General features: G+C 36.0%; 1 protein-coding gene across 5 annotated transcripts in view; it reads left to right on the plus strand.

Annotated features, from left to right (window-relative positions):
* Positions 1–24,470, plus strand: part of GMDS (GDP-mannose 4,6-dehydratase) — a 405,091-nt gene that overhangs the window by 75,820 nt on the left and 304,801 nt on the right. The window lies entirely within an intron of this gene.

Raw genomic sequence — 24,470 nt, forward strand, 5'->3', positions numbered from 1 at the left:
TTGAAGGAAGAGGAAACATTATTTGTTTATAAGTTCCAGAACTGTGTTGAGACTTTTTTTTTTCTTTGGTGCTACTTCATTACTGTCAATAAATGTTGCTGCTAGGAAAAAGTGAAAGTTTTTTGTCATTTTGTCATTTTGAGATGCCTAGGATCTCTTGATGTTGTGTTCATTTTTATTTTTAAAGCAAAAATCATGAGAGAATCTGTATAGAATATCATATCTTAACTGTCTCTTGTGAATGAGATGATTGTTTGCTCTGTAAACAGTGTACATCTGGTATTTATTGATAATCCATCGGAATTAGGAATCAGAATAGTTTAAATATTGTTGCTGCAGTTTAATCTTATTGTGATGATGCTGTGTTACATTTTATTAGGTAGAAAACAGCTAGTCAGGAAATTTCTTCATTTTCTATGGACGCTAAAGAACTGTAGCATAGGAACTTTCCCCTGCTTGTGCAAAACACTCAGGTTTGGAGAGAGAGAGCATCTGGGTATATGTTTGTGCTCTAACATGCAACTTGTTTTGTAGAGGTTAGGAATGTTTTATGTAATAGCTGATTATTTGGAAAAAGCTTAATTAAAAAAAAAATCCAGTACTGTGTTACTTCACATTAAGAAGTCCCCAATTTCAACTTGTTTTGATCGCTCCAACTTTTTGAAATGGAGCTGTAGTGAGCATCTTTGGTGATAGACTTGGACTCCAAAAGACTAGCTAGAGCAACAGAATTAGTCTAGTGGTTTATTTTCCTGTACAACTATGCATACTAGCTTTCCATTACCCTATTTTTCATTAAGTATTTACCAAATATATTGGCTAGCATAATTGAATTGTGAATGTCTGAACTGCATTTTTCCTGTAAGTATGTGATGCTGAGAAATAGCATTTTAATTTTAGCCAGACATTCTTGCATAATGTTGCTTCATGGTGATGCAATTTCACTGGCATAGCATCAGAACAAAGACTACAGCATCAAACAAGGATGTAAAAACAAATTAAAGGATGCTAGAAGCTTTAATCACTGCTTTAAAGATTTTAATATGCTTAATATTCCTGGATTTTTTTAAGCTGTGTGTGTGTTTGTGTAACAAGCTGTGAGTTCTGTGGAGCTTTTCTAATTTTATATTGGTGTAATATTTTTCCTTTGACTTGTTTCTAAAACTCGACTGTGGCAAAGAACATCCATCAGAAGTGATGTATTTTAATTACAAGGCATATGCAACCTATGTATTTAGTTAGCTGGGCAGTAAAATTTAATTGCAAGGCTCTAAAAATGCTCCTGAAAACATTGCATACATTCAGCATAGCTAAGTCTTTGGAGCTAGTAAAAGATTCAGTTAGTTTACTAAATCCACATTATCTAAAATCCCAATTCCACTGGAAAAAAAAAATTTGCATTGAGTGAAGGATACTATAAGATGCTTTTTTTTATGATACTGATCTATACTGTTATCTCTTCCATGTCTAAGCTTGAATTACAGTAGCAGTCTTTGCAAGTTTATTTGAAATAAAAAGGTATATAATTCTTTCTGCAGATTTCAAAAGTTACAATCAATTGAAACACTACAGTATGTATATAGATGGTAAGTGAGAATTATTTTCAGATGTACTATACAAGGAATTCTGTAAAACACTTCAAGTTTGTTTTGTTTGTTTTTGTTTTTGGTTTTGGTTTTTTTTTTTTTTTAATGTAGTTGATGTTACTGAAAGTGGTTGCAATATTTTACCAAAAAAATAAAGGGACTGATTGACTTGTCATGAGGTGTGATTTGAAGGCGACTCACAACACTGGCAGAGATTCTTTATAGTGCTTGGGAGAATTTCATGCTTGCAGGTTTTTGTTACTGAACTCTGTCTAATACTTTGATTTTGTTCAGCTGTCAGTATTTCTGGGTGTTGTGCATTTTCATTTTGCCACATTTAGATGTGCCATTACTGAATGCTGCAAATTCCACTGAAAGGCTGTGTTTCATAATGCTGCTCTACATGTTTCTGCATTGTATTTTTAATAGCTTATAATGATAAGGAATATGTATTAGAAATTTGGACTGTGAGTGCTGAATGCTAATTAGGATTTAAAAGAATGTCATACAAGTCAGTTGAAGACAAACTTTGGGTGGTTTTTGGAGAATTGCATGCTGTTAGCTGTGTTTAAATTGTGTAAAGTAGTTTATTGCTTGTAATTTGCTGCTTTGAATTTGTGGTTAAGGTACTGAACTAGAATTCCTCTATAAATATTAGTGTAGGGTAGTCTTTATTTTTACTGAATAAGTCAAAGCAAATGATTTGAACTTTCTCTCCAGTGCTTCAGTTTAAAATATTTGAAAATCTGATGGTTAGCATCAAGTAATATTGAAGTCAAAATTTCCCAATAATGACATGCTACTGATCAATATAAGATATTTATGATAGTATCAGTGTAGATTTAGCAATCTATTAACAGTAATATTGTTGCAATTTAATGGTTGAAAAATCTATGTAACAGCATCTAGTGTGAAAACCTGTCCTCATTCACAGGGCAATTTTTCCATTGATTCAATGGTTTCCTTAATAAAGCAGAAATATTTTTAATCCGTGAATAATTTGCCTTAAAACAGGAGTGGGGAGCAGGGGAAGTAAAAGAAAGTTTAGTATAATAACCCCCATTGATAAAACAGAATTGCCTGTAATATATTATCCTTTCTGTCAGCAAGTGTAGATTAAAGTTGACTTTTCTTTTGTAAGCAAATGCTAATATTTTTATAGGAGGAGTATCTTTCTTAATGATATGTTATATATGCATATTTACTGTTAGATGTTAACATGTTCACAAAGTGCAGTGTTAACAAAGTGAAACATGACTTTCTAATGCCATGGAGTATAAATAATTTGAAGATTTAAAGGTTGCAAGGACAATATATTGAAAATGCAATTCCATTTCAAGGCAAGGAAGCAATTGAAACTTAATTAAATGTAGTTTAACTTTTAATTTATAGTTAGATTTATATTATTTTATATAAGCTGGCACTTTTGATTTTGTGGGGTGTGGAAAGATGAACACTTTGCCTTTAATATTTGAAGAGGAACTTTTTCCATAGTGTCATTAAATGTTATGAATAAAAATGTCACAAGTAATTTTTAATCTTTTTGAAGTAGCTTTCATTCATACTCCTACGAGTCTGAAAAGAACATCCCAAAGTGCACTTGGATGTGAGTAAATTTGGCTGTCACTTCACACCTTTGCTAAGATTCCCTTGGGTTTGTTTGTGTGCTTATCTCTACCTGCTGTGTTGGGTATGTGGCAGCACCTCCAGCACAGAGGATGCTTCTCCACCTATCTTCCAAACCCCAAGTGAGCTCTGCTGTTGTTGTAGCACCTCTTCTGGATGGCAGTATTGTGCTGTAATGTCAGACCATAGCTTAAATGGAGCAGTTAAATGGAAATATATATTTGATTCACTTCTACTAATACACAGTTAGGGACCTTACTTCAGACTAAGCTTTCTGATGTGTTTTTTATTGGCTTTAATTGGACTAGTATTTGCAGCGTACTGTTGGTGGCTCATGTAGCTTCTTGATCTTCATTAATCAGTGCTAATTTTTTGCTTTCTTGCGTTTAGCCTACATGAAGTGATCTGTACAACCTGATTAGATTTGCATAAAATCAGAAAATAAATACTAAATTAAATGTGCTCATCTAAAATATAATTTTTGTCTGTATATTATAAAATTTTAGTTTAAAATGTTTGCTATAAATGAGGGTGGATTAATTTTAAGAACTTAAGCACACATGTTACTTTTTGTAAGCATAGCCTATAAATAAGAGGAAGGTTTTTTTCCTTAGTGTCTAGGATTTTTTTTCTCCAGACAGTCTGTGGTGGCCTGTTCTCATTTTCTTCCCTTTACTGAAATTGTTATTAGTACATTTATTACTGTATTTGACCATCCTTTCATGTAACTAGAGCTAGTTTTAAAAACCTTTGCTTTAGAAACTGTGGTTGAAATTAAGAGGGCAATAGGGAAATAGTTATTTTTGTCAATGACTGTAATTTAAAAGATCTTCATGAAATGGTAGTTATCGCACAGAATTCCAATTATTGTATTTCTCTTAACTTGGAAACATATAGTAATTATTTTTAAAATGTTTTGTTTTAAATGAGAAATTGCTTGGCTGACAGGCAATGAGACCTGGAGGCTACATGATCTGCACTCTTGTTTTTTACTATTAATCAGATGTATTTTACCTACTAATTTTTTTTCTTTTCCTTGGTTTGTTCTCACTGTGTGAGAAACTGTTCTACAAAAGATGTGACAAATTATTAGAGAGAGGATAACAGAAAAGATTACTCTGTTAACTGTTTATTAAATTACTATTAGAGACCACATTTCATCCAGGTTGAACTGCATCATTATAAGACTTGGTTACCCTGTGTGGCAACAGATTAATTACTTGGAATATCATCAGAAGTATTTTCTGTATGTTAGTAATGCTAAAGATTTTTACTATTTGTCATGTCATGTGCTAAATGTAATGATAATAGTACAACTGCTGTAGATTGGGCGTTTTATTACGTACTAAAACTTACCAAATTGAAGTACAAAAGCCAGACCAAATGAATTAATCTGTTTCATCTTTCTTTTTCCTTTTCTGTCACTTTTTGATTTTTGTTCTTTTTATTTTTTAGATGGGTGGTAAGCATGGGGAGTATGTGAAAATATTACACTTTGGAACTGATTTAAAGGGCTTTGACTAAAACCATCTGTTCCCACCTCCTAATCTTCAAGTTGCTCTTGAAAACTAGGCCAAACCTTATCCCAGAGGGGCTAGTGGATAGAACTATCTACAACAGTAATAAGATGTAAAAATACAAAGTATACAGATACTGAAAGCTCAATGATCTGCAGCAGCTCACTCTTGCTTCTGGAGAGTTTTGCAGGTCCTTCATTTGTGGGTCAACTGAATTCCTTTGTGGGAAGGAGGATGCAAGATACACATGCAAAAGAAGTCCCTTCTTTGTATGTTTAACATTATGAAACCAGTAGGATGGAATTTGGGATCTTCATTGTCCCTGCCCATAGTGGGGGGTTTGGAACTAGGTGACCTACAAGGTCCCTTCCATCCCAAACCATTTTGTGTTTCTACTTTGACAGAAAACTGATGATCTACATATTCCCTGCTCTCAGAGCAAGTTAGGAAAGCATTCCATTATCTCATGTTTAGGTCTAAGAGTGGGTATCTGAACATCACTTTTTTAAAAAATAAAAAGTAATAAATGCTCTGCAAGCATCAAAACAAGACTCAGTGTAAGGATAATGCTTTGTGAGAGGTGGTTTCATGCACAAACCCCCTATCAATATCCTGATACACCTTTGCCATGATATGTCAGATCATAAAATAGTTTTGTTGCCAACAAGGTGGTTTTAAATGTAAAAGGAGGCTCCTTGAGGCCAATGTTTTGTGTCAGTTTTCTTGAATCCAGAGCAGCACTTTAACTGCCATATGTATTTGCATGTACAGTCCTCCACAGCTTATATTTCTGTATTTGTCATTTGGAATCCTTCTGAATATTGTTGCAGGGACCAATGAGATAATGCAGGTAGAAACACTGGCCCACATCCAAAAAAAACCCAAAACACCACCAAATGTAAAAAAAAACCCCAAAACCCAAACCAAAACAATGACATCAACTCCCAACAAAAACACTACCAAATAAAAAGGGCAAATGTAAACAGCACCATTCTGCAGGTTTATCGGTCTTATCAAAATCAGCTTTCAGATAAAGCAGTTGGCAGGAACAGTATAATTAAAAGATGATGGAGAATGGAAAATACTTTTCCAGGGTATTTGTCTTCTGTCAGATTGCTTAAAAAACCTGAAGTTGCATCAGAAGATTGTGCAGCATGTTACAGGCACATACTGTGTTGCAGTGGTTTGCGACCTAGCTCACAATAACTACGCAAGCACAGAATATGTAAAAGCTGAAGCTGGAATAATTTTCTCAGTTATATGAAGAGCTTCTTCACCCTGAACTAGATATTCTTTTTTGTGCCAAGTCAACTCTGAGAGTATTTGTGTTGTTTACTAAAGGCATTTCTGGGCTTCATCCCAGGAGACATGATCCACAGATCATCAGTGCAGAGCGACAGTACTTAGGAAGAGACAGATCCTAGATTCTATTTGCTCCTGGGAGATAAAAGTTATCCAGACAACTTTAAGAATAAAATTTTTTCATTAAATTCAATTTTTAAAATGAAAAAACATGCATATCTCTGTCAAACTTAATACAAGTTAGCTGTAGGCTTTTATAGTCCCCTGGTCAGGAATGTTCGGTTGTATTTGTATGTATGTAGATATGAGGAGGGTAAGAAAGCCATGGAGATGCTGATGATTGTGTATTAAATAAAATTATGGAATCAGAGTGGTTTGGGTTGGAATGGGCATTTACATGTCATCCAGTCTGTCTCTTCCACAATAAGCAGGATCTCCTTCAAACACTCCAGATTTCGTTGAATACTGTTAAGTGCCACAGGATTATTTTTTTCCACATGCATGCTTACTGTCACAGAAGATCGTGGATTTTTTTTTCCTGTATGTTTCTCAGGTGTTGCTCAGAAGAGAAAGATCCCAAGCATGCAGAAACTTGTGTGCTCTGCAACTGGTGCTGGTACCCGAGCAAAGTATTGCTTCAGCTCCTTCTTACGGCTTTTAACACAGCCTGCTTGCTGCAATGCTGCTATGATTTTGGCTTTCTGTTTAAAACAAACCAAAACAGAACCTACAACCTCCTGTGCAGTAATACAGGAATAGTATTTTTCTCATTAGGTTTTTGGTTGGTTGGTTGTTTTGTTTGGAGTTTGTTGGTTTTTTTAAGAAGAAGCTACATGTAAAGTTAGTATTCTTCATTTTTTCCATGTTTTTAACTTGATTCTAAAGTTTTGTATTTAACTTGATGGTAAATTTTGTAAGTGGGAAGATCTACTGCACTGGATTTGGAGTTGCTTTCTCCCTGTATCTTCATTATTTGTCTATAAATTATAAAATTTTTTATTTAAGGAAAAAAGTTGCAGTATGTTTCTCAAAACTGAGAACAAATTTCGGTGTAATTTGTTCACTTGCCCTCAGGCTGTTTCACCACCTAGGAACCAGCATCCACTTCACTTGTGATGACCTAAGATCTTTACTGAGCAGCTGACAGTGGGTACAAACTACTTTACTACTCCTTTACACCAACCTAGGAGCGTCTTCGCACATAATATTTAAAACCAAAACCTCCTCTCTTCACATCTCAAAGTCTAGTGTTTTTCAAATTCCTCCTGTAGAGACCCACAATTCTGAGGCATGTTCCAGTATATCTAGAGCTAAAAGGCTGTTCTTCCCTGAGCTAGCACATTGGAAACAAACTTGTGCAGAGCAGAGTATCTATCTGTTTCTAAGAAAAATGGCTTTATTTCATAGTAAAATTTCATATTATTTCAGCATTTAACTGCATCCCCCGAGGCAGGATGGTGTTGTTGCCATGCCCTGTTGGGCTGTGCTGATGGCACAGATCTGTTGTTCCGTGTGACAAGAGCTCCTCCGTGTCACTTTTGCTGCCTTTCATGTAAGATCTGTTGATCTGACCTGCATTTTGTGGGGACCTTTCATCTTGTATGTGAAGTGAAGAAAGCAACAACTTCCATTTATGGTTTCCTACTTCAAAGCATAAGCTACGGTGAAGAGGTTCAAAGGTAGGCTGGTCTCAGAAGTGTGTATGCTTCCCTGCCAAAATGTGTGTGTGTGTTACAGCCATTTAGTTTTAATAGATATTTAGATATACTTTAGAAAGGATGCTTGCATATTCTAATGACTAGGTTATGTTTATAAAACTGTTCTAGAAAAACAAATGCTTTCGACTTTTTCGAGTGTTGAATTCTGTGGGACTAATTCAGACGTTGCAATGTGATAACTGTTTTTACTGTGTCAGACACTATTAATAGGACGTTCCAGCCATGATGTGGCTGTACCCCAAGCTCAAGGGATTGATTTTTTGTTTGTTTGTTCTTCAAAAAGAGCCTTGGTTTAGTTTTTGTTTCTTTGATTTCTAAGTTGAGGTATTTGTTTTCTTTTTTTCCTTGGGAGAATCATGCACATCTGGGTTAGTGTTACAGGTGCGTACGATATTTGCTGTATCGGGTTAGATCTGTGCTCTACTTGGTGTGTTCCTGATCATGGCCAGAGCCCGATCCATTCATATGAGGAGAGAAGGATGGTTTATCCCTCCTCTACTTGCAGCAGTGTCAGTAGGAGAACTGGTATTTTCCTCTTGAAGAGTAAGCAAATCAATTGTTTTATTAGGTGTTGACATGGTTTTGTTTAATGTATCAGTAGTAATTGCTAATTCAAGCACTCAAGATGATAGAGACTGTTCTCAGAAGCACAGACATAAAATAACACTTTTGCTGTAGCCATTTCTAGTGCAGAAGGAGCATGAGCTTAAGTCCTCTTGGCACAGAGAGCTGTCCTTTCCATTTTACTTCTGAGTAACACGGAAATACTTTGTTATGGTCCATGTTTTGATTCTTGGCTGTTTGTGAATCATACATATCAAGCCTACAAGTTACTGCCATTAATGCTTTGCTGGTTGTTGTTTTTTTATAACATTGATATAGCAAACCTTTTGACTTAATACATTGTTAAGATGCTAATTGATCTAGTGGACTGTGCTAGGTTGCGGGAAGCCTCTGTTGCTCACTTTATCACAATTAAACTTAGGTGAGTTTTAATACATTTCTGTTTCATATTTGATGTGAGAATAGAGAAATTTTAAAACCAAAAATATTATTTTGATATAACTTTATTTAAATAAAATAAAGAAATCCCTAACTTGCTCTTTATGATATCCAGTTAGAGAAATAGTCCCTTTTCCAGAGGGAAGATTGTGTGAGTGTTAATACTGTATTGTTGTATTGTGGCCAAGGCTGCAGTGCTGTTCTTGAAAAATGAAATTTAAAAGCTACCTTCTGAATTAAGTGACACTGCCCTTTCTTAAGTCAGCAAAGCATTTGATAGCCATAAAAACAAAAATTTGAAATTCTTATTGTGAAAATGAAGCAACTCTAATAGTTCTTAAAATGTTTTTAAATACTAGGCATAAAATTTAGGTGTAAAAATAAAATATTTTGGACTTTTTGTGACCCTGTTGACTTCCTACAGTAAAATAATAACAGATATATTAGATGCCTTAGGTAATTTGATCAGTATGCATTAAAAGCAGATAGTGACTACTAAGCTTTTTCTTGGTCTTCTGTACAATAAAACAGGAAACAATTTGGTTGGCGACATAGAGGTGGAATGCAGTACAAAAATGAAATAAGATAAAACTCCCTGTGGAGAAGCAGTCTGCATGTTACACCCTGAAGGGATGAATGCTGATACTGTGCACGAAAGACTTCTTTAGAGAGTCTTGGAATTTCTAAATATTTATTATGGCACTATATAATGGCTGTATTACATAATGTGTTGCTGTTTCCTGCTTTCTATATCCTGAAAATACTTGATAATTCAACCTTAAGTTTAAATACTCCTTGTAGTTTCATTGGAGTTCTGCAGATAGGAGCTTTGGAGCAATCAACATTATTGAGAAAACGTATTTAGGAACAAAAAGGAGATTAGTAAAGAACATATTCTAATGGCGGAAATAATAGGCTAAAAGTAGCAGTCCTGAGTTTTAACTCTTCCCTTGCCATTGTCTGTTGGGAACTGAAATCCAGCTCAAGTTCTGATACTCACTGTAGTGCAATGCTCACTTGTTAAGATATTTGAAATTCATTGTATAAAGCCCTGTCTTTCTGTTAGGATTTTTTTCACTGATTTATGGTGTATACAAATGGACTGAAAATTATTTTCCTTTGCTCTTGTGTTTGCAATATGCAACCAATTGCTGTACATCTACACAAGCTGATTCAGACTTTGAAGAACAAATCCTCTGGTTTTCAGGTTTCTAGATTTTGTTTCTCATAACATCTTTTCTTAAGACTCTGGGAGAATCTTTGAGTGTTCCTTTGCTTGTTATTTGTCAGTAGGAATGGCATGGTAAAATACAGATGATGAGCTATTAACAAAACTCCAAACAAAGTGCTCACTAGAACAACATGTAGGCAGCTCTTGGCTTGTGAAAATTATATATTATGCTGCTCTTACCTAAATGTTAAGATGCTTTCTTAAACCCTAAAATATTTTGGGGGTGATTTTATCATCAGAAAAGAAAGGGAAAAAAAAAAAACCTTTTTCATGAATAATGAGGGATCTTGGTATCCTGAATAATTAAAGGAGAAAAAACCTTGACGATTGTTCCTAGAGTTGGAAAAGCTGTCACTTCCTAAAGATATGCACTTGCAGATAAAAAAATGTTAGAGGCATTGTTTAAAATAAGCTGTTTTTTCCATTCATGATTTTCATGAGTACAGTCTGTGCCACCTTGAGGTGCAAGGAGTGTTTCTGAAGTTCCTGGAGATGCTTACAGTGTCATTCCAGCTGGGTGAGCGAAGACATAGCTGAGGCAGAAGTTGTGCCACCACTTCTCCACCTCTGCACTCACTATTGATTTGGCAAAGAACAAACTTATCTTTAGCAAGACCCAACTTGGTTTCTTGGTGTGCCACTACCACCAAAACTCCCTTTGTCCTCCTGTTGGAAGTCCTAAAGCCACGAGAGCAGAAATGGTTTAGGAACATTCTCTCAGCCCATCTGGGACTTAGAGGATTTTCCTGAGAAGGTGCTATCTGCTGTTGCTGCTGATGTTGTTATTCCTTTGGGGATTGTAGAGAGTAGTGTGACTGCAGGCTGGGGTTTGGAATAGGTAGCTGCCAAATGCCACGACTGAATTCAACAAATCTATACAAAACCTCATGCATAGATCCACAAGAGGGCTGACCAAGCTGGATAAGGGAGTCTGGTTTCCATTCTTCTAACCTACAGAGAAGCTACTGTGACATCAAGCTTCGACAGATGAATTAACACATTTTGATTAATTCTTTGGAAGGAGCATAGCTAACTGGAAAGTCTGTGGCTAGAAATACCCTTGAATACACTTCTGGTGGTAGGATTTGTCTTATTTTGTCTAGTAATAAGATTCTTATTGCTCAAAAGATCAGTAGAACAGTTTGGCACTTGGTAGCTCATTGCCTGGAACCTTAAGGAAGAAAACTCAGATTTGTTTTAAATGTAAAGACAGATTTTAATTGCACAACAGGGAGTTTTGCAGGATTACAATAGGGAATTGCAGGATTACAGAGTTATGGTACTGTAGGAGGGTTCTTTTGCTTTTGTGAGTTTTGGAAATGTGTTGGTTTATTTTTAAGTGATAAAAAGAAAAGCTTAAAAACTCCTGCAAAAAATCACAGCTCCTGATTTACTCAATTTACCCTTGTTCTAGCTACTCAAAGGAAAGTGGACTTCATTTTCACTGTCTGTTCCAGTGACAATTCTGTATTTCTGTAAACTTTTAAAAGAATGAATTGTTGTTATGGATCTTCATGAATGAGGAGTGGTTTGTTAAGGGTTTTCCCTGGCTATGACACCAAGGTAAAGGTCTGTAAACACAGCAGACAAAATGTTCTTAAACAAGTCATCTGAGATGGATTTAGTAAAAGGATGAACAAGCATTTTTCTATTTTATATCTGTGTGGGCAAACTCGAGGCTGTTTTAAATTAATACCCTAAATCCCTTGGGTATACTCTTATTACTTCAAAAATTTTATGATGAACTGGCAGCTGGAGCTTGCTGGATGTTGAATCATTTTTCTCTGGTTGAATGTTGATGTGCTTGCTGCACAGCAAGCCTGAGGAACAGGGGCTTTCTCTAAGTAGGCATCCTTAGTCTTGTGAGGTGTTTCTATGGAGTCCGATAATGAACAGCACAACTTTTACCACATACTTGGCTTGTTACTGATCCCATCTTCCACTGGACCTGAAGAGTCACTGACAGTATCCAACCATTATTAAACAATTGTCTGTTACTATTATTAATAATAGGTGGTTTGGAAAAGCAGTTTCTAGATATATACTATAAAGCCCAATGCTTACTTGAAGTTCCTGTGACTAAGATCCTGATGCCACTCTTCCTGGTGAAATTTGTACTGGTATTTATTTTTCCATGGAACCCTTTGATGTCATGTTGAGAGTGGTTCCCGTGGTGTTTGTACCAATGGGCACTGTTTACCCTTTGCCTGTTCCATGGAGGACTCTCTGTATTTCTGCTGAGTTTCTAATTAAAAACACTTAAATGAGGTCTCGCCTGTAGACCATTAGCTTTGAGCTTGTGGATCATCAGAGGCTTGTAAACCAGGGTGTGAAAATCAAAGTGCTAAAGAATTAGTTCAATATAGCCAAGCAGCTATATATAATAAGCAGCAGCAACTGCTTTGTCACTTGGCTTCATTTCATGAAGATGTAATTAGGAGCTTTTTCCACCCCACTGATCCCTCTTTTAACTGTAACATACACATATTATATGACTATCTAAAATGCAAAGCATTAAAACTTACATTTTTCACTACTAAATGTGAAAGCTTAATTAAAAATTTGGTATTGTCCTTGTCTTCAATCAAATATAATGGCCTGTTATAATCCGTAAAGATACAAACTACCAATTAACTTTGATTATATAAATTAGGACTTCAGTTCCTCCCCTGAGCTTTCTATTTTGGCAGAAGCCATTAATACAGTTCACTCAGCTGCAAAAATCAAAACAAAGCCTTATGTACTGTTTAAGGAGCAAGTTGGTATGAATAAAATGGTTCTATGGGAGTAGATGAGCACCTCCCTTTCATTAGAAAAATGCTTTATTTAGGTCTTCTGATATTACTCAGTTTATGTGAGGTTATATTTTTTCCCTCCACAAAAAAGCAGTAAGTTTGTAACAGTATAAATGATCTGCTCCACAATTTACTTGAATGTTTGGCGCTTTGAGTAAAACCACAACAGATGCATGGGAAAAGTAAAAACCAAGCAGCCAACCAAAAAAAAAAAAAAAACCCAAACAAACACTCCCCTCCCTCTCTTGCCAAATTATATATATGAGAAGAGGGAGTAAAGAGAACCTCTGTGTATATAAAGGGAGATGTGGGAAATTTAAAACAATTTTATGCTTGTGATTTAAAAACAAAACATCACCTTGAAATGTACTGGTGCGTTAATTCATGAAAAAATATGGCAATGAGAACAAGAAAAGTTTCTGGCAGGTATTTTGGATCATGGCAGATGAACAAGCGCATATAAGCTTAACAGGACAAAATGATACTCAGGCATCATCTAAAACTGTTGAGTTTAGACAAGTACGATTTTACTATTAATACATCAGATGGAATGCTGCATTAAAACTGCCTTTAATGTGCAAAGTGAAAGTTATACGTGTTTAAAGATATTGTAAAGAGATTGCCATTTTAACATCTGGCAAAGAGTAAATTTGCCATATGACAAAGTGTGTTTCTTGATGGTGCTTGGAAGGAGCTGTCATCCTGCCTCAGCCATACAAGCACAATTAATGCTCATCTGATTAGGTAAATATGTTGCTCCACATGATGTTATCTCTTCACTGTATGGATGAGTGAATATTTCTTTCCCTTGCCTGTCTTTACTTTTCCCCTAAGCAGTAACTTCTCTTAGCAAAAATTGTCTTCCTTTTTCATGCCTTTTGTTTAGGAGGATGGAGGTATAGGACAGGTGAAAGGGCAAAGAGTAGAAAACCACTATTTTCATATATTTTATATGGTCCTGGCCTGTCACTCAAGCTCACATCTCACTGAAGTAGAATAAGAATGTTGAAGCACATATTTAGATGGTAGCAAAACGTGTGGGACAAGGTGGATTTTGCACTGTGGTATCCATAGGCTGTTGCCTGAAGGATGGTTAAAAGGTGTCAGTGCCACATCTGCAGGACAGTTGCAGAATAGACAGTTACCTATTTTGGGGTCTTACATTTTCAGGAGGCGTTCTGTCCACTGTGGGAAAAAAGCTTTCTGCCTGAGAACATGGGTTAACATCAGTTAAATGCAATGCAAGATATTTCCATGTTTTAGAGGTATCTTTTATATATTCGTTGAGATGCACACTGTCTGCTAGCATACACATCTTGTTCCTGCCATACTTGGGTGGCACTGCTTGTGCTGCAGGAGTCTTTCCCCATACCACGTTTTCTTGTAGCCACATTTAAAATGGAAAATATAATAACCAGTGTTTTTCTAAGCCAGTGTTCACATCAGGCAGCCCTAGTTCTGCTTTATAAGTATTCCTGCTGGGGCTGCTAGAATTCAGTCTGTTATGCATACCTTGAGCTAGCCTTTCTGGTATTAGCAATCCAGCTACTCAAATTCATGTGGTTTTAGCCATTGTTGTATTTTGTCTTTTGGTATTTAAGACCTTATTGTGTGCTGTGTTCTTTCTTAGAAATCTTCTCTTCAGTCTTGATGGGTAGACATGATATTTTTTCTGTTTTTTAAAAATAGGATTCTAAGAATAGGGTGTTTAAAAAGCAATAATCTGTGTCCCAGTTCTCATGCATTTATCCTTTTATTTACTCAAGAGAGTTTTTTAATGTCATGCATTAAAATTGGGTAAGGATGACAAATGAGCTTTTTGTTTTGATGTGCTTCAGTAATATTCTTCTGCAGACTATCATAGATAACCCCCCAATTTTTGTCAGATTGAGATGATATTCTGCTCACTGTAGCATTAGGGAGAAATAATGTTTTGGAATTATGTACTAAATGCTTAACAGTTGCTCTGCATACAGTATAACTCATTTCTCTGCTTACCAGAGCACATTTTTTTCCATACACTATTGTACCACCTTTTAAATTGGCTGCCCTGTTCACAGGTACATGATGAGTATGTTTAATTTGTTGCCAAAAAATGCTAAGAATTAAATTTTAATCTCTTGAGGTATGTTTTTTCTTACCTTTTCTAAGCAAAAAACACCTGTCAAGTTTCTCAAAAAAAGCTGAAACCAGCTGAAAAGGTGTGTCCTTTACAGAAAAATTTTGAGAGCTTTTATTGACATGAAAAAATTACATGTAGTGACAGATCTGCTCCTAATTAAACTTAATCAAACAGTAATTTGTACTACAAGTAAAGTAACTTTTTTTAAAAATGAATTTTAATTTGACTATATTGCCATATCATACCTGTCAGCTGACTTCCATTAGCTTGCTGAGATTGATGTTTGTGTTTTCCAGTTATAAATTTAGTCCTACAAGCACAGTGTAAGCAAGTGTACAATCTCAGAATCCTGACATAGGGAGCACTGAGGAAAAAAAGAAGACAGACATGTACTTACTTTGACAGTCACAGCCACTAAGTCATGAAATTCTTTCTTTAATGAAAATAGATTTCTTGACATCTTCAGTGTTATAATTTGTCTGTAGCTGAAAAATATTTCATTTTTATTAATTCACTTTCAAGGAAGAAAACAAGAGAACTTAATAGCAAAGTTAAAACTTGTCATGGACTGGTTAGCTGCTTCCATTTTCTGATCCTTTAAATAAGTTAGCCTTTAACTGTTTGGACAGTATGGACAGTCTCATGCAGTTGAACATAATGAATCTGACTTAAAAATCAAATACAAACTTTGAACGTACAAGATTGGGGTTGTGAGAGAAATCATAACTGAATAGAACTTTGAAGATTCTTAGCAGTTGTTTAATGAGTTTTTTTGGATCTCTGCCGTAAACTGAAATTTAAAGAAAAGGCATAAAACTCAGGGGGATCTGATAGTATGTAACTCTTCCTGAGTTAGTAAACAGAATGATGTTCTGAAACCAGGTAAAAGCAGTCTCATCTGTACCTGTTGTAATAGAAATGTTTCTGAATTTTTTTAGTCCCTTTGATTGCCTCTTTGAGGACTTAAAGGTAAATTGTCCTACTATAGATGGTGCAAAATTTCTGCATGGTGTAGCAGAAATTAATTTATTCACCACAGATGGGAGTAGGAGATGGCTCTCTCTCCTGCTGGAGCCAGGAAAGGCTGCTGCCTCATCCCGACCTCTGCTTTCAGGACTGTAGCAGCCCCCTTGGCTCTCCAGCCACCTTACAACATGTATGTGCAAGGATACCCTCATGGGGAGATTTTTTTGCTGCTCCCCAACAATCTGCAACTTTAGACCACTGATGCCTGTGCCTAAGGCCAGCACTGGTTCCGCCCCACTGGGATACCACAGAGACTGAATGTAGCTGGAGATGTTTGGAGAGAGGCCTCCCAGGGAACTCAGGGATGCAGCAGAGGTTTTTTTCATAAATCCTGCACACGTGTGCCATGTGCATAAGTTAACAGCAGGAGCTGCAGGTGGGAGCTGTATTCATTTTCTTTGTGCACTGACAGCCTAATATAAACATTGTGGTGTAAAACCACAACTGTTAGCTTATATTCCAAGATCAGTGAGCCTCTGATAGTAAATGTACATGAAGAGAACCAATAAAAACTTGGAAAGGCTCATATAAAATATTAAAAAGACAGCCAGTGAACAGTTCGGTTTTTCACATAGATGAGGTAGTTTGGTGTCCACTTGCCAGCATTTCTCCTTGTCTTTTAGAAGTTCTTTGTGAGATGAGGGAAAGTAGATTCAGCTTGGTGATGAGAGAGAACCAAAGTGAAAATTCTGTTCTCTTCAGCAATTTTTTCCCCAGATATTTCAATCTGTTTTCATTTGCAAAATCCTGATGGAATGATCTTGAAAGAATCATGCCTGTTGTTCTTGGCATTTTGTGATCTTTACTCCATGCAATGTGAAGAACCTGCTGCTTCTCCCAAAAAATATGAAATAGAATGGAGATTTATCTTGGATGTGCTCCAGTGTCGTTCCTTAAACCTTACATTTTATGAGCTCTCCCCTTTTCCCTCTGATTTCTCTCCCTTCCCTCCCACCATGCTCCTTTGTAACAACCTTTGTAGGGCCAGGGATTTCACTTTCTCACTCCTTTCTGCAGGCACTGAATACGTGACTCTGTACAGATATAGAAGGATTAACACACTTCAAAATGGCAGTTCAAAAGTATTTTTACACTATACTGGCAACTAGTCTGTTTTTGACTCAGCCAGAGTTTCAGTGTGTTATTGCTTTTTGGAGTTTTGTTTGTCTTTTTTTTTTTTTTTTTGAGAAGTGTGGTCTCCTGTGTTTAAACAATTTGTTTGCATTAGGATCCTTCTAATTAATGAGCGTGTGCTTACATAAGAGAAAGTATTCAAATAAATATTTTACAGCTTATTTTAAAAAAGGGTTTTTTACCCAATTTAATTATATATTACCATAGAAGTTTCTTCTGATTTGAGGTCTCAGTTGCAGAACAGCCAAATCACCTTCCGGTTGAGACCTTCTTGATGTGAGATTAATTTCACAAAGACTGCACTTCTGGACATGAAGTACATTTTCTATCAGTCTGTCATATGCTCTAAATCTTTGCAGTTTTCTTTTAGAATAGCATACATGCTTTGACTTCTCTTATGAGATAATTGATGATCTCTTTCATTCCTAACATCTTTCATCTAGTTCAGTGATATGAATGAGTTGCCCATTAACCTTAAATAATAACAATAAAAAAATTAAACAGCTACAAGTTTTCCTGCTATGGAGCAATGGCATGATCAAAGAGCTTTGGCTTTGCTTTTGAGCCTGACTTCTCAATGAATTAATGTAGAGCATTTTTTTGTACCCCTTAAAATAGGTAAAAGCATCTTGAATAACCATTTATGGCTGCCAGTGTAGCTGTCCTCTTGACTTGCCCATGCCTCCTTTTCATGGAAAATAAAGTCACACAAGGTATTTGTTGCTGAATTGTTTCCATAAGTGTTTCTATGGTCACCAATATTCTGAAAATATTCCAGGCAAAACATCCAGCTTAAAGGTGAGCGTTATTACTGAACCCATGCTTCTTACATGATATTACATAGTAGATTATGAGTTGTATTTTACAGTTTCCAATGTCCAGATATAGCTGCTTTAAGAACTTCCCAAAGCTGTGCCCAGTTACTTTGCAAGGTATGAGGATTATTTTATATTTCTCTTCAGTAGACGTTTTTCTGTCGGTGACTATTTTGTAATTTAGAGGATCTAGGATTCTGTCTTTTTTCTAATGCATTTTTATCTCAAGCAGAGAATTTAAGGCAATATTGAGTCTGTCTTGTCTCAGTTTTCTGTTGACTCAAGTCAGTACTCCACAATTCATTTTTTAAAGCATTTTTGTATATTTTGATTTCCACAATTCAAAGTATGATATTTTTCTGTGAATCTCACACTCTGAATCTTGATCCCACTATTGAAAACCAGCCAAAAGTGATTCAAGCAGCTGTAGGAAATATTATCTAAAATTACCACAGTAATCTTTGAGAGAAGAGATTCAATCTAAGAATTAAGGTAGGTGTCTAGAAAGATTATTGATTTGATCATGCCTGTTAGTGTGTTTATTAAGCTGCTTAGTGCCTACCATCTTGCTAGGTAACATTCCGGGTTATGTTTCCATGAAAACTTTACAGAATTAGTAAATCAGGTTAATGACAATTTAAGGTAGCTACCTCAAAGGTGAGAGATGTTCCTCTTGTTACTTGAGCTGCTCTGCAAACCTTACACTGCACATTTTTAGAGTCTTACATGTAGCAGGTCCTCTGTAACTGAGCAAGGGTTTCTTTGGGTCTTGCAGAATCTGCTTGGATGGGGCCGATTCCAGGCTCAGCTGAAGATGAAAACTCCCTGAGTCTCATGGGGAAACCTATGGCTGAGACAAAGGAGATAGAACAACCCCAAAATTCTTAGTTAATTAAAGATAACCTAAGTTTAGTAAAATTTCGGTAACTTAAAAATCTGTCTTGCAATTATAAAACTACTTTTGTATTCTACTGTGGTTATTTTTTTTTCCGTTATTGTAATTTAATGCAATCAATCAGGTGCTGTTTCTGTTTTCATATGAGGAATGACTATCATCATTAAATATTACTTGTCTTCCTCGATGAAGCTTATAATTCATGTCTGTAAAGTTCTTTGGCATCCAGGGACAGAATGGTGAAATATTGCCATCTATCTTTCCTTTTACATTTTCCAGGTCTGATTTTTCTTTTCCCCTGAACCAAGTAGTCTGACAGCTTGTGCTCTGGAATAAAGCAATTATTGTCACTTCTCAGAGAGTATAATAAGCAGAGGGTTTTGAAACCAGTGACAGATCGCCAGCTTCCTTAGTGAGGTATGTCCTGTATTGAGGGAGGAATAAGTGATCTGTTTGGTCACCATCCAAGTTCATTGTTCACATTTAAAATAAATGGAATAGATTATTTATGCTAAAGCAAAAATTAAAAATCTGTATATTTTATGAAATTATATTAGGCAATAAAAAGGCAGCAATAATTTATGTTGTCCATTTTCTTTCTCCCCTTCCCTGATTGTAGGAAAGTTATAAACTAGCACACAAAAAGAATCCTGGAGAAATGGAAAATAAGGTGCCAACGGGCATTTCTGTTTAGATCCCATTTGTAAATTGAAGTTAATTTTTTTAAGTTTTAGGGCATGTTCCACCCTATGTTATCTTCCATGCATCAGTGATGTCTAAATTTGTTCATTATGTGTGTTTGTAACTATATTTGTACCATCTGGCTGACCAAAATGCTATTTTTGAACATAAGCACAAAGGTGATAAGCATGATTGTTATTTATTGGTTGGCTTTTTTTAACCTCTGTGAACTGTCTCTACTCTCCAAAAGCTTTTCTCTTTTTTTTTTCCACTTTTGCTCAGAGCACATTTGAGACACAAACAAAAGTGACTTTTGTCTTGTAATGGAAACAAGCCAAGCTGTTTGACATACTGACAGGTGGGATATTATTTAGTGCTGCTGAAATTTGGGTTGTATGGGGTGCTTTGTTCCTCCCAGATTGTGTTTTGACTTGCATGTTTCTCACTGCCATTGTAGCATTAACCTTCTTTATTGGACTTGGAACATGCCTGCGAGAGTTAGCTGTATAAATGACATCAAGGGCTTTTTTCCTGCATTGTTAACTTGTTTCTAAAACAAATTATACAACTGGAGTTAAAAAGTTTTCCTTTTATATGTTTTTTTTTAATTGCCCATTATATTTAAGTGTGCATACCTTTTTTTCTCCCTTTCACACTTAGTGTAAAATATACAGCCATAAATAAAATATTTAAATTCTGTTTTCTTCAGCAGCATTTATTAAAACTGTGTATCTAAAACTGAAGAGTATGGTGTACTCAGGGAGCAGGGAAGGGATTTTAAATTGTGCAACTTCAGTACTTGTTTACGAAGTATTTGGAGTTTTCTTGTCCGTTTGTCGGAGTCGAGAAGTTGGTTTTGATTTTGGTACTGGCAGAGTACACATTTGTTATCTCTGTGCAAGAGTGTCCCAGCAGGAAACAAGCCATGATGTCATGTTTATAACAGCATAAGTAGGAAAGAAATGATGGCCAGTAGGTGACTAAGGAAATGCTGTTGTTAGTTTTATGCTATACAGTTCTTTAGACTGTTGCTGTTGGTACATTTGTTGTTGCATATCATGATTGAAAAGGCAAGGTCAAAGGTAAGGTCTTGTCTAAGTCAGAAATGCTAAAGGTAAAGGACCAGTTTATTTAGTTTTCCTGGAATATTGAGTCAGGTGCGCCTTCACTGGACTCCAGTACAGCCAAAAATTCTACTACTTTGAGACTGCCAACTGACATACCTGTAGGCTTCCCAGGTGCTCAGAATTCATTATGGACTGCAGCCCCTGCCTAGCTGCCATGGGGTGACAGCACATCCATCAAAAGTACTCTAGGAACTTCTGCTGAACCTCCTTTACGTGGGAATAAAAATCTGTAGGCCCATACTAGGGCTACATTCGTGTCTTCCTTGTTTTAGTATTGCATTAACCATTGTCCCCATTTTTTAAATAGCCTTAAGCATTCAAGCAGAGAAAACACATAGAATCATAGAATGGTTTGGACTGTAAAGGACCTTAAAGATAATCGAGTCACAGCCTCCTTGTCATGGGTAGGGACAACTTTCACTCTGCCGGGTTGCTCAAGGCCCCATCTAACCTGGCCTGAGCACTTCCACTGAAGGAGCATTCACAACTTCTCTCAAAATGGCCTAAACCAAGGGGTATTAGTATTTTGAAATTTGCAGTAGTTTTCTGTGAAAATGAAAAAGTGACATTTTAGTTTGGTGATGTTAGTGAGATGTGAATGATCTACTCAGGACCCCTTGTGTTCAGGTTATGTTAGGCTTTTTATGTTAAAAGAAGTGCTCAGGTGTTGGAACAGAGTGTGCAGCAAAGGGCAGTCTGATGATTTGGGTGGATGTTGAACACCTCTAGACAGTAGAGGATTTCTGGATGAAGTTAATTTCTTCAGATTCTTACTTATGAAGAGAAAGAAGGTAGGGCTTAAAATTTGAAAGCAAGAGCCCAGTTTTCTGTGAGTTAAGTGAAAGTCCTAAGTAGGTAAGGCAAACCAGAAACTTTGATATGTGATACAGGAATCAGACAGGAATAGAGAAACAAAAAACCTGGTCTCTTCTCGATCTGTGAATGTCACGACCAAATGCTTTGTAATGTTGATACTGTGGATTAATCCAGAGATTTTAGTTAACTACTGTAGCTGCATCTTGAAATAAATTAATACATTACTAAATTTGCAAGGAATTGGAAAGAGCTCCCAGGCAGTCAGGTCACTGAATTAAGAAGAGATTGGTAGCAAGTGAATTGGTGATTTCACAAACAAAATGTGATTTCCAGACTCTCTTCACTTGAACCGCCATTAACAATTTTGGCTTCTGAGAAATTTTCTAATCCCATTATAGTGCATTTTTGCTCTTGTCTTAGGAATCTGTTGGGTAGCTTGTTTTCCACAGTTGCAGCCTAGAATATGTCTTGATTACTCTCACCTTATGTATGTTCTTTAGTAGGTCTTCCTTCCTTACAATGAGGTAGGCAGATGAATGAATTGCAACAAGCCAGTGCTTGAATTTAAGATGCAGTTCTTAACTGCTGTATGCTTCTCTAGTGTGATACATTATGTGAATTGGTGTGGCATGGAACGAGTTGGAAGGAAGCAACTGGGGCATACAGTGACCTGTGAAAACTGATGCTGCAGAAGTTTGTGCTTGGTTTATGCCATTACAATTTGCTTTTTTTTTAATGTGCTTTGTAAGATGGGTGAAAAATCTCAGCATTTGCTGCCAAAACAAGTCTTTTCTGGCTTTCATTAAAATAAATTCACTAAAAGAAGCAGATAAGTAATTTGTAATGAAAAACAGTGTGGAAAAAGTGGCCACTGAAGCTGAATTCAAACAAAATTATTGCACTTACAAATGCAGTACAAGAATGAAGCAGCTAGGATGCCTGTTTACTCCTCCATGTGATCTACATTAAGGGTATGGTACATATGCTGTATAATTATATAAGTGGTATGTATGTTGGCAATCCAAAGAACATTTAAAGTTGCCGTACTAATATGATGATCACTAAGTGGAAAGAGTGACATACAAAATGATCATATAAATCTGAAAAGTAAATTGCTTCCCTGTGTCCACAAATATGTCTAAAGATTTTGTGCAATGCATACAATGCTGGTAAATAATAACCTGGAGTTAAAAGGCATGAGAACTAGAACTTTGGGGTTCATATTTGCAAATGTATGAAATTTCTCGATTCTGTTGAAAGCGGGAGAAGCTACTGACTTAGAGCTATGGTAATGTATTGAAAGCAGATCAGAAAGCATTCCATGAAAACCAAATTAGTTTTCTAGTTTTCTAATACTAATTTACAAATTATTTCAGTAAGGACTATATATGAATTTAATTTATGGCAGCATGTTTTGAGTAGGAGAGTTGACTTGGAAAGGCCATCAGAACAACAGTATGGGTGGAAAGACCTGTTGAGGATTTTTTTTTTTTGTTATATTACTTTAATATTTCTATTGAAAACAAGAAAATTACATGTAATCAAATCACCAGTTTCTTTTACACTTATTAGGAGATTATATGAAATGTTTTGTGAAAAAGTGTAATAAATTGCCTATAGGTATTACTATGGGGTAAGAGAGCAATGAAAATTACATTTCCTAGTCCAACATGCTTGGTGGCAAATTTCATATTGATTTGAAATTGGTGAATTTCTCCAAGGTAAGAGAAATGGGTTTAATATGTATGTAGCACTTTAGAAGTTCAACCTGATTATCTTCTTAGCAGAAGACTTTCTAAAGAATATTTAATATTGTGTCTGTACTACCCAAAAATATCAGTGCAAGGCTGAGTGACCCTGTTATGTTCATGATGTTTTCATGAGACAGCTATGAAAAATGAAACTTCCAGATCAAAGCATAATATCAAAATTAGTGATTTTAGAAGCCTGACATCTCAAAACTTCAAGGCCACCTTTTGCAGACAGAGGCATTCAGCCATAAAGACTTTTACAGTATTGAATAAGACCACTATGTGACTTAATAAAATAATTGCAATCCTAAATCCTGGACAGCAGAATAGCTGGAATTGAAACAGAAGAATGTGTACTGTGGTCTTTTTGGTTTAGGTGACCTGAAATAAACTCCAGCAGTGATAACTGCAAGCAGCAGACATGGAGAAATATGTCTTGTTGAAAAATCAAAAGTGAAATCTCTTTGGGCATTTGAAATGAAATGTTTCCACTCATATAGTTTTGAGTAAAAAAAGGAAAAATCCCACTCAGTTAAACAGAACAATTCTAGTAAGGGTATGATTACTTTCAAAATTAGCTTTAAATCTGTCAGGTGATTTAATTCTGTAGAAAACTCATCCCCAGTTGTTTTTATCTTGCAGTTGCATTGCAAGCATTACTTGAGAATTTTGTGCGGTGGGAAGCAGCCCTGTTGTTTTGTTATGATCATCTAACTTGACAGGGAATCAAAATATGTGCTGTAGGTAACGAGGCTTGAAATGAACTTAGTGAAGAGGCTAAAACACCTGCTGGGGAATGAGAGGGAATTCGGGGTTTCCAAACTTAAAAGACAGAGGCAATGCCATCTAGATGGTGGAACCACCATCTTGTTGGAAAGCTTCAGCCTACCCATGGTGACATTGCTCCCCTGACTTTTGTCTGAGGAAGCATGAAGCATTTCTTGGTCTGTATCATGGTTTTGACTACATTTGGTTGTGGATTATGCTTTCTTTGTATTTGCTGATTTATTTCCATTTCTCTAATAAATAGACCAATTTCCAAAAAAAGGCATTCCTTTGGAAATCTTAACAATGAATAGACTTCCTTGCTAAAAGGAATGAACATCCTGCTGCTCATGGAAAATATGCAAAGACTCCTATTACACAAATTTTTTTGTCAATAGTCTTTTCTCTTGTCACTTGTCTGAAAAAACATTTGTCCCACCTTATTGCCTACTTTTTTTTCCCTTATTTTTAAAAAATTAAATTGCAGTGTTGTGTGATGAAGTAGAGTAAATGCATGGCAAATCCCCTGGCTTATTTTGTTCAGGGAAAAGTCAAACAGAG

The sequence above is a fragment of the Anomalospiza imberbis genome, chromosome 1, assembly GCF_031753505.1.
Source record: "Anomalospiza imberbis isolate Cuckoo-Finch-1a 21T00152 chromosome 1, ASM3175350v1, whole genome shotgun sequence".
NCBI lineage: Eukaryota > Metazoa > Chordata > Aves > Passeriformes > Viduidae > Anomalospiza > Anomalospiza imberbis.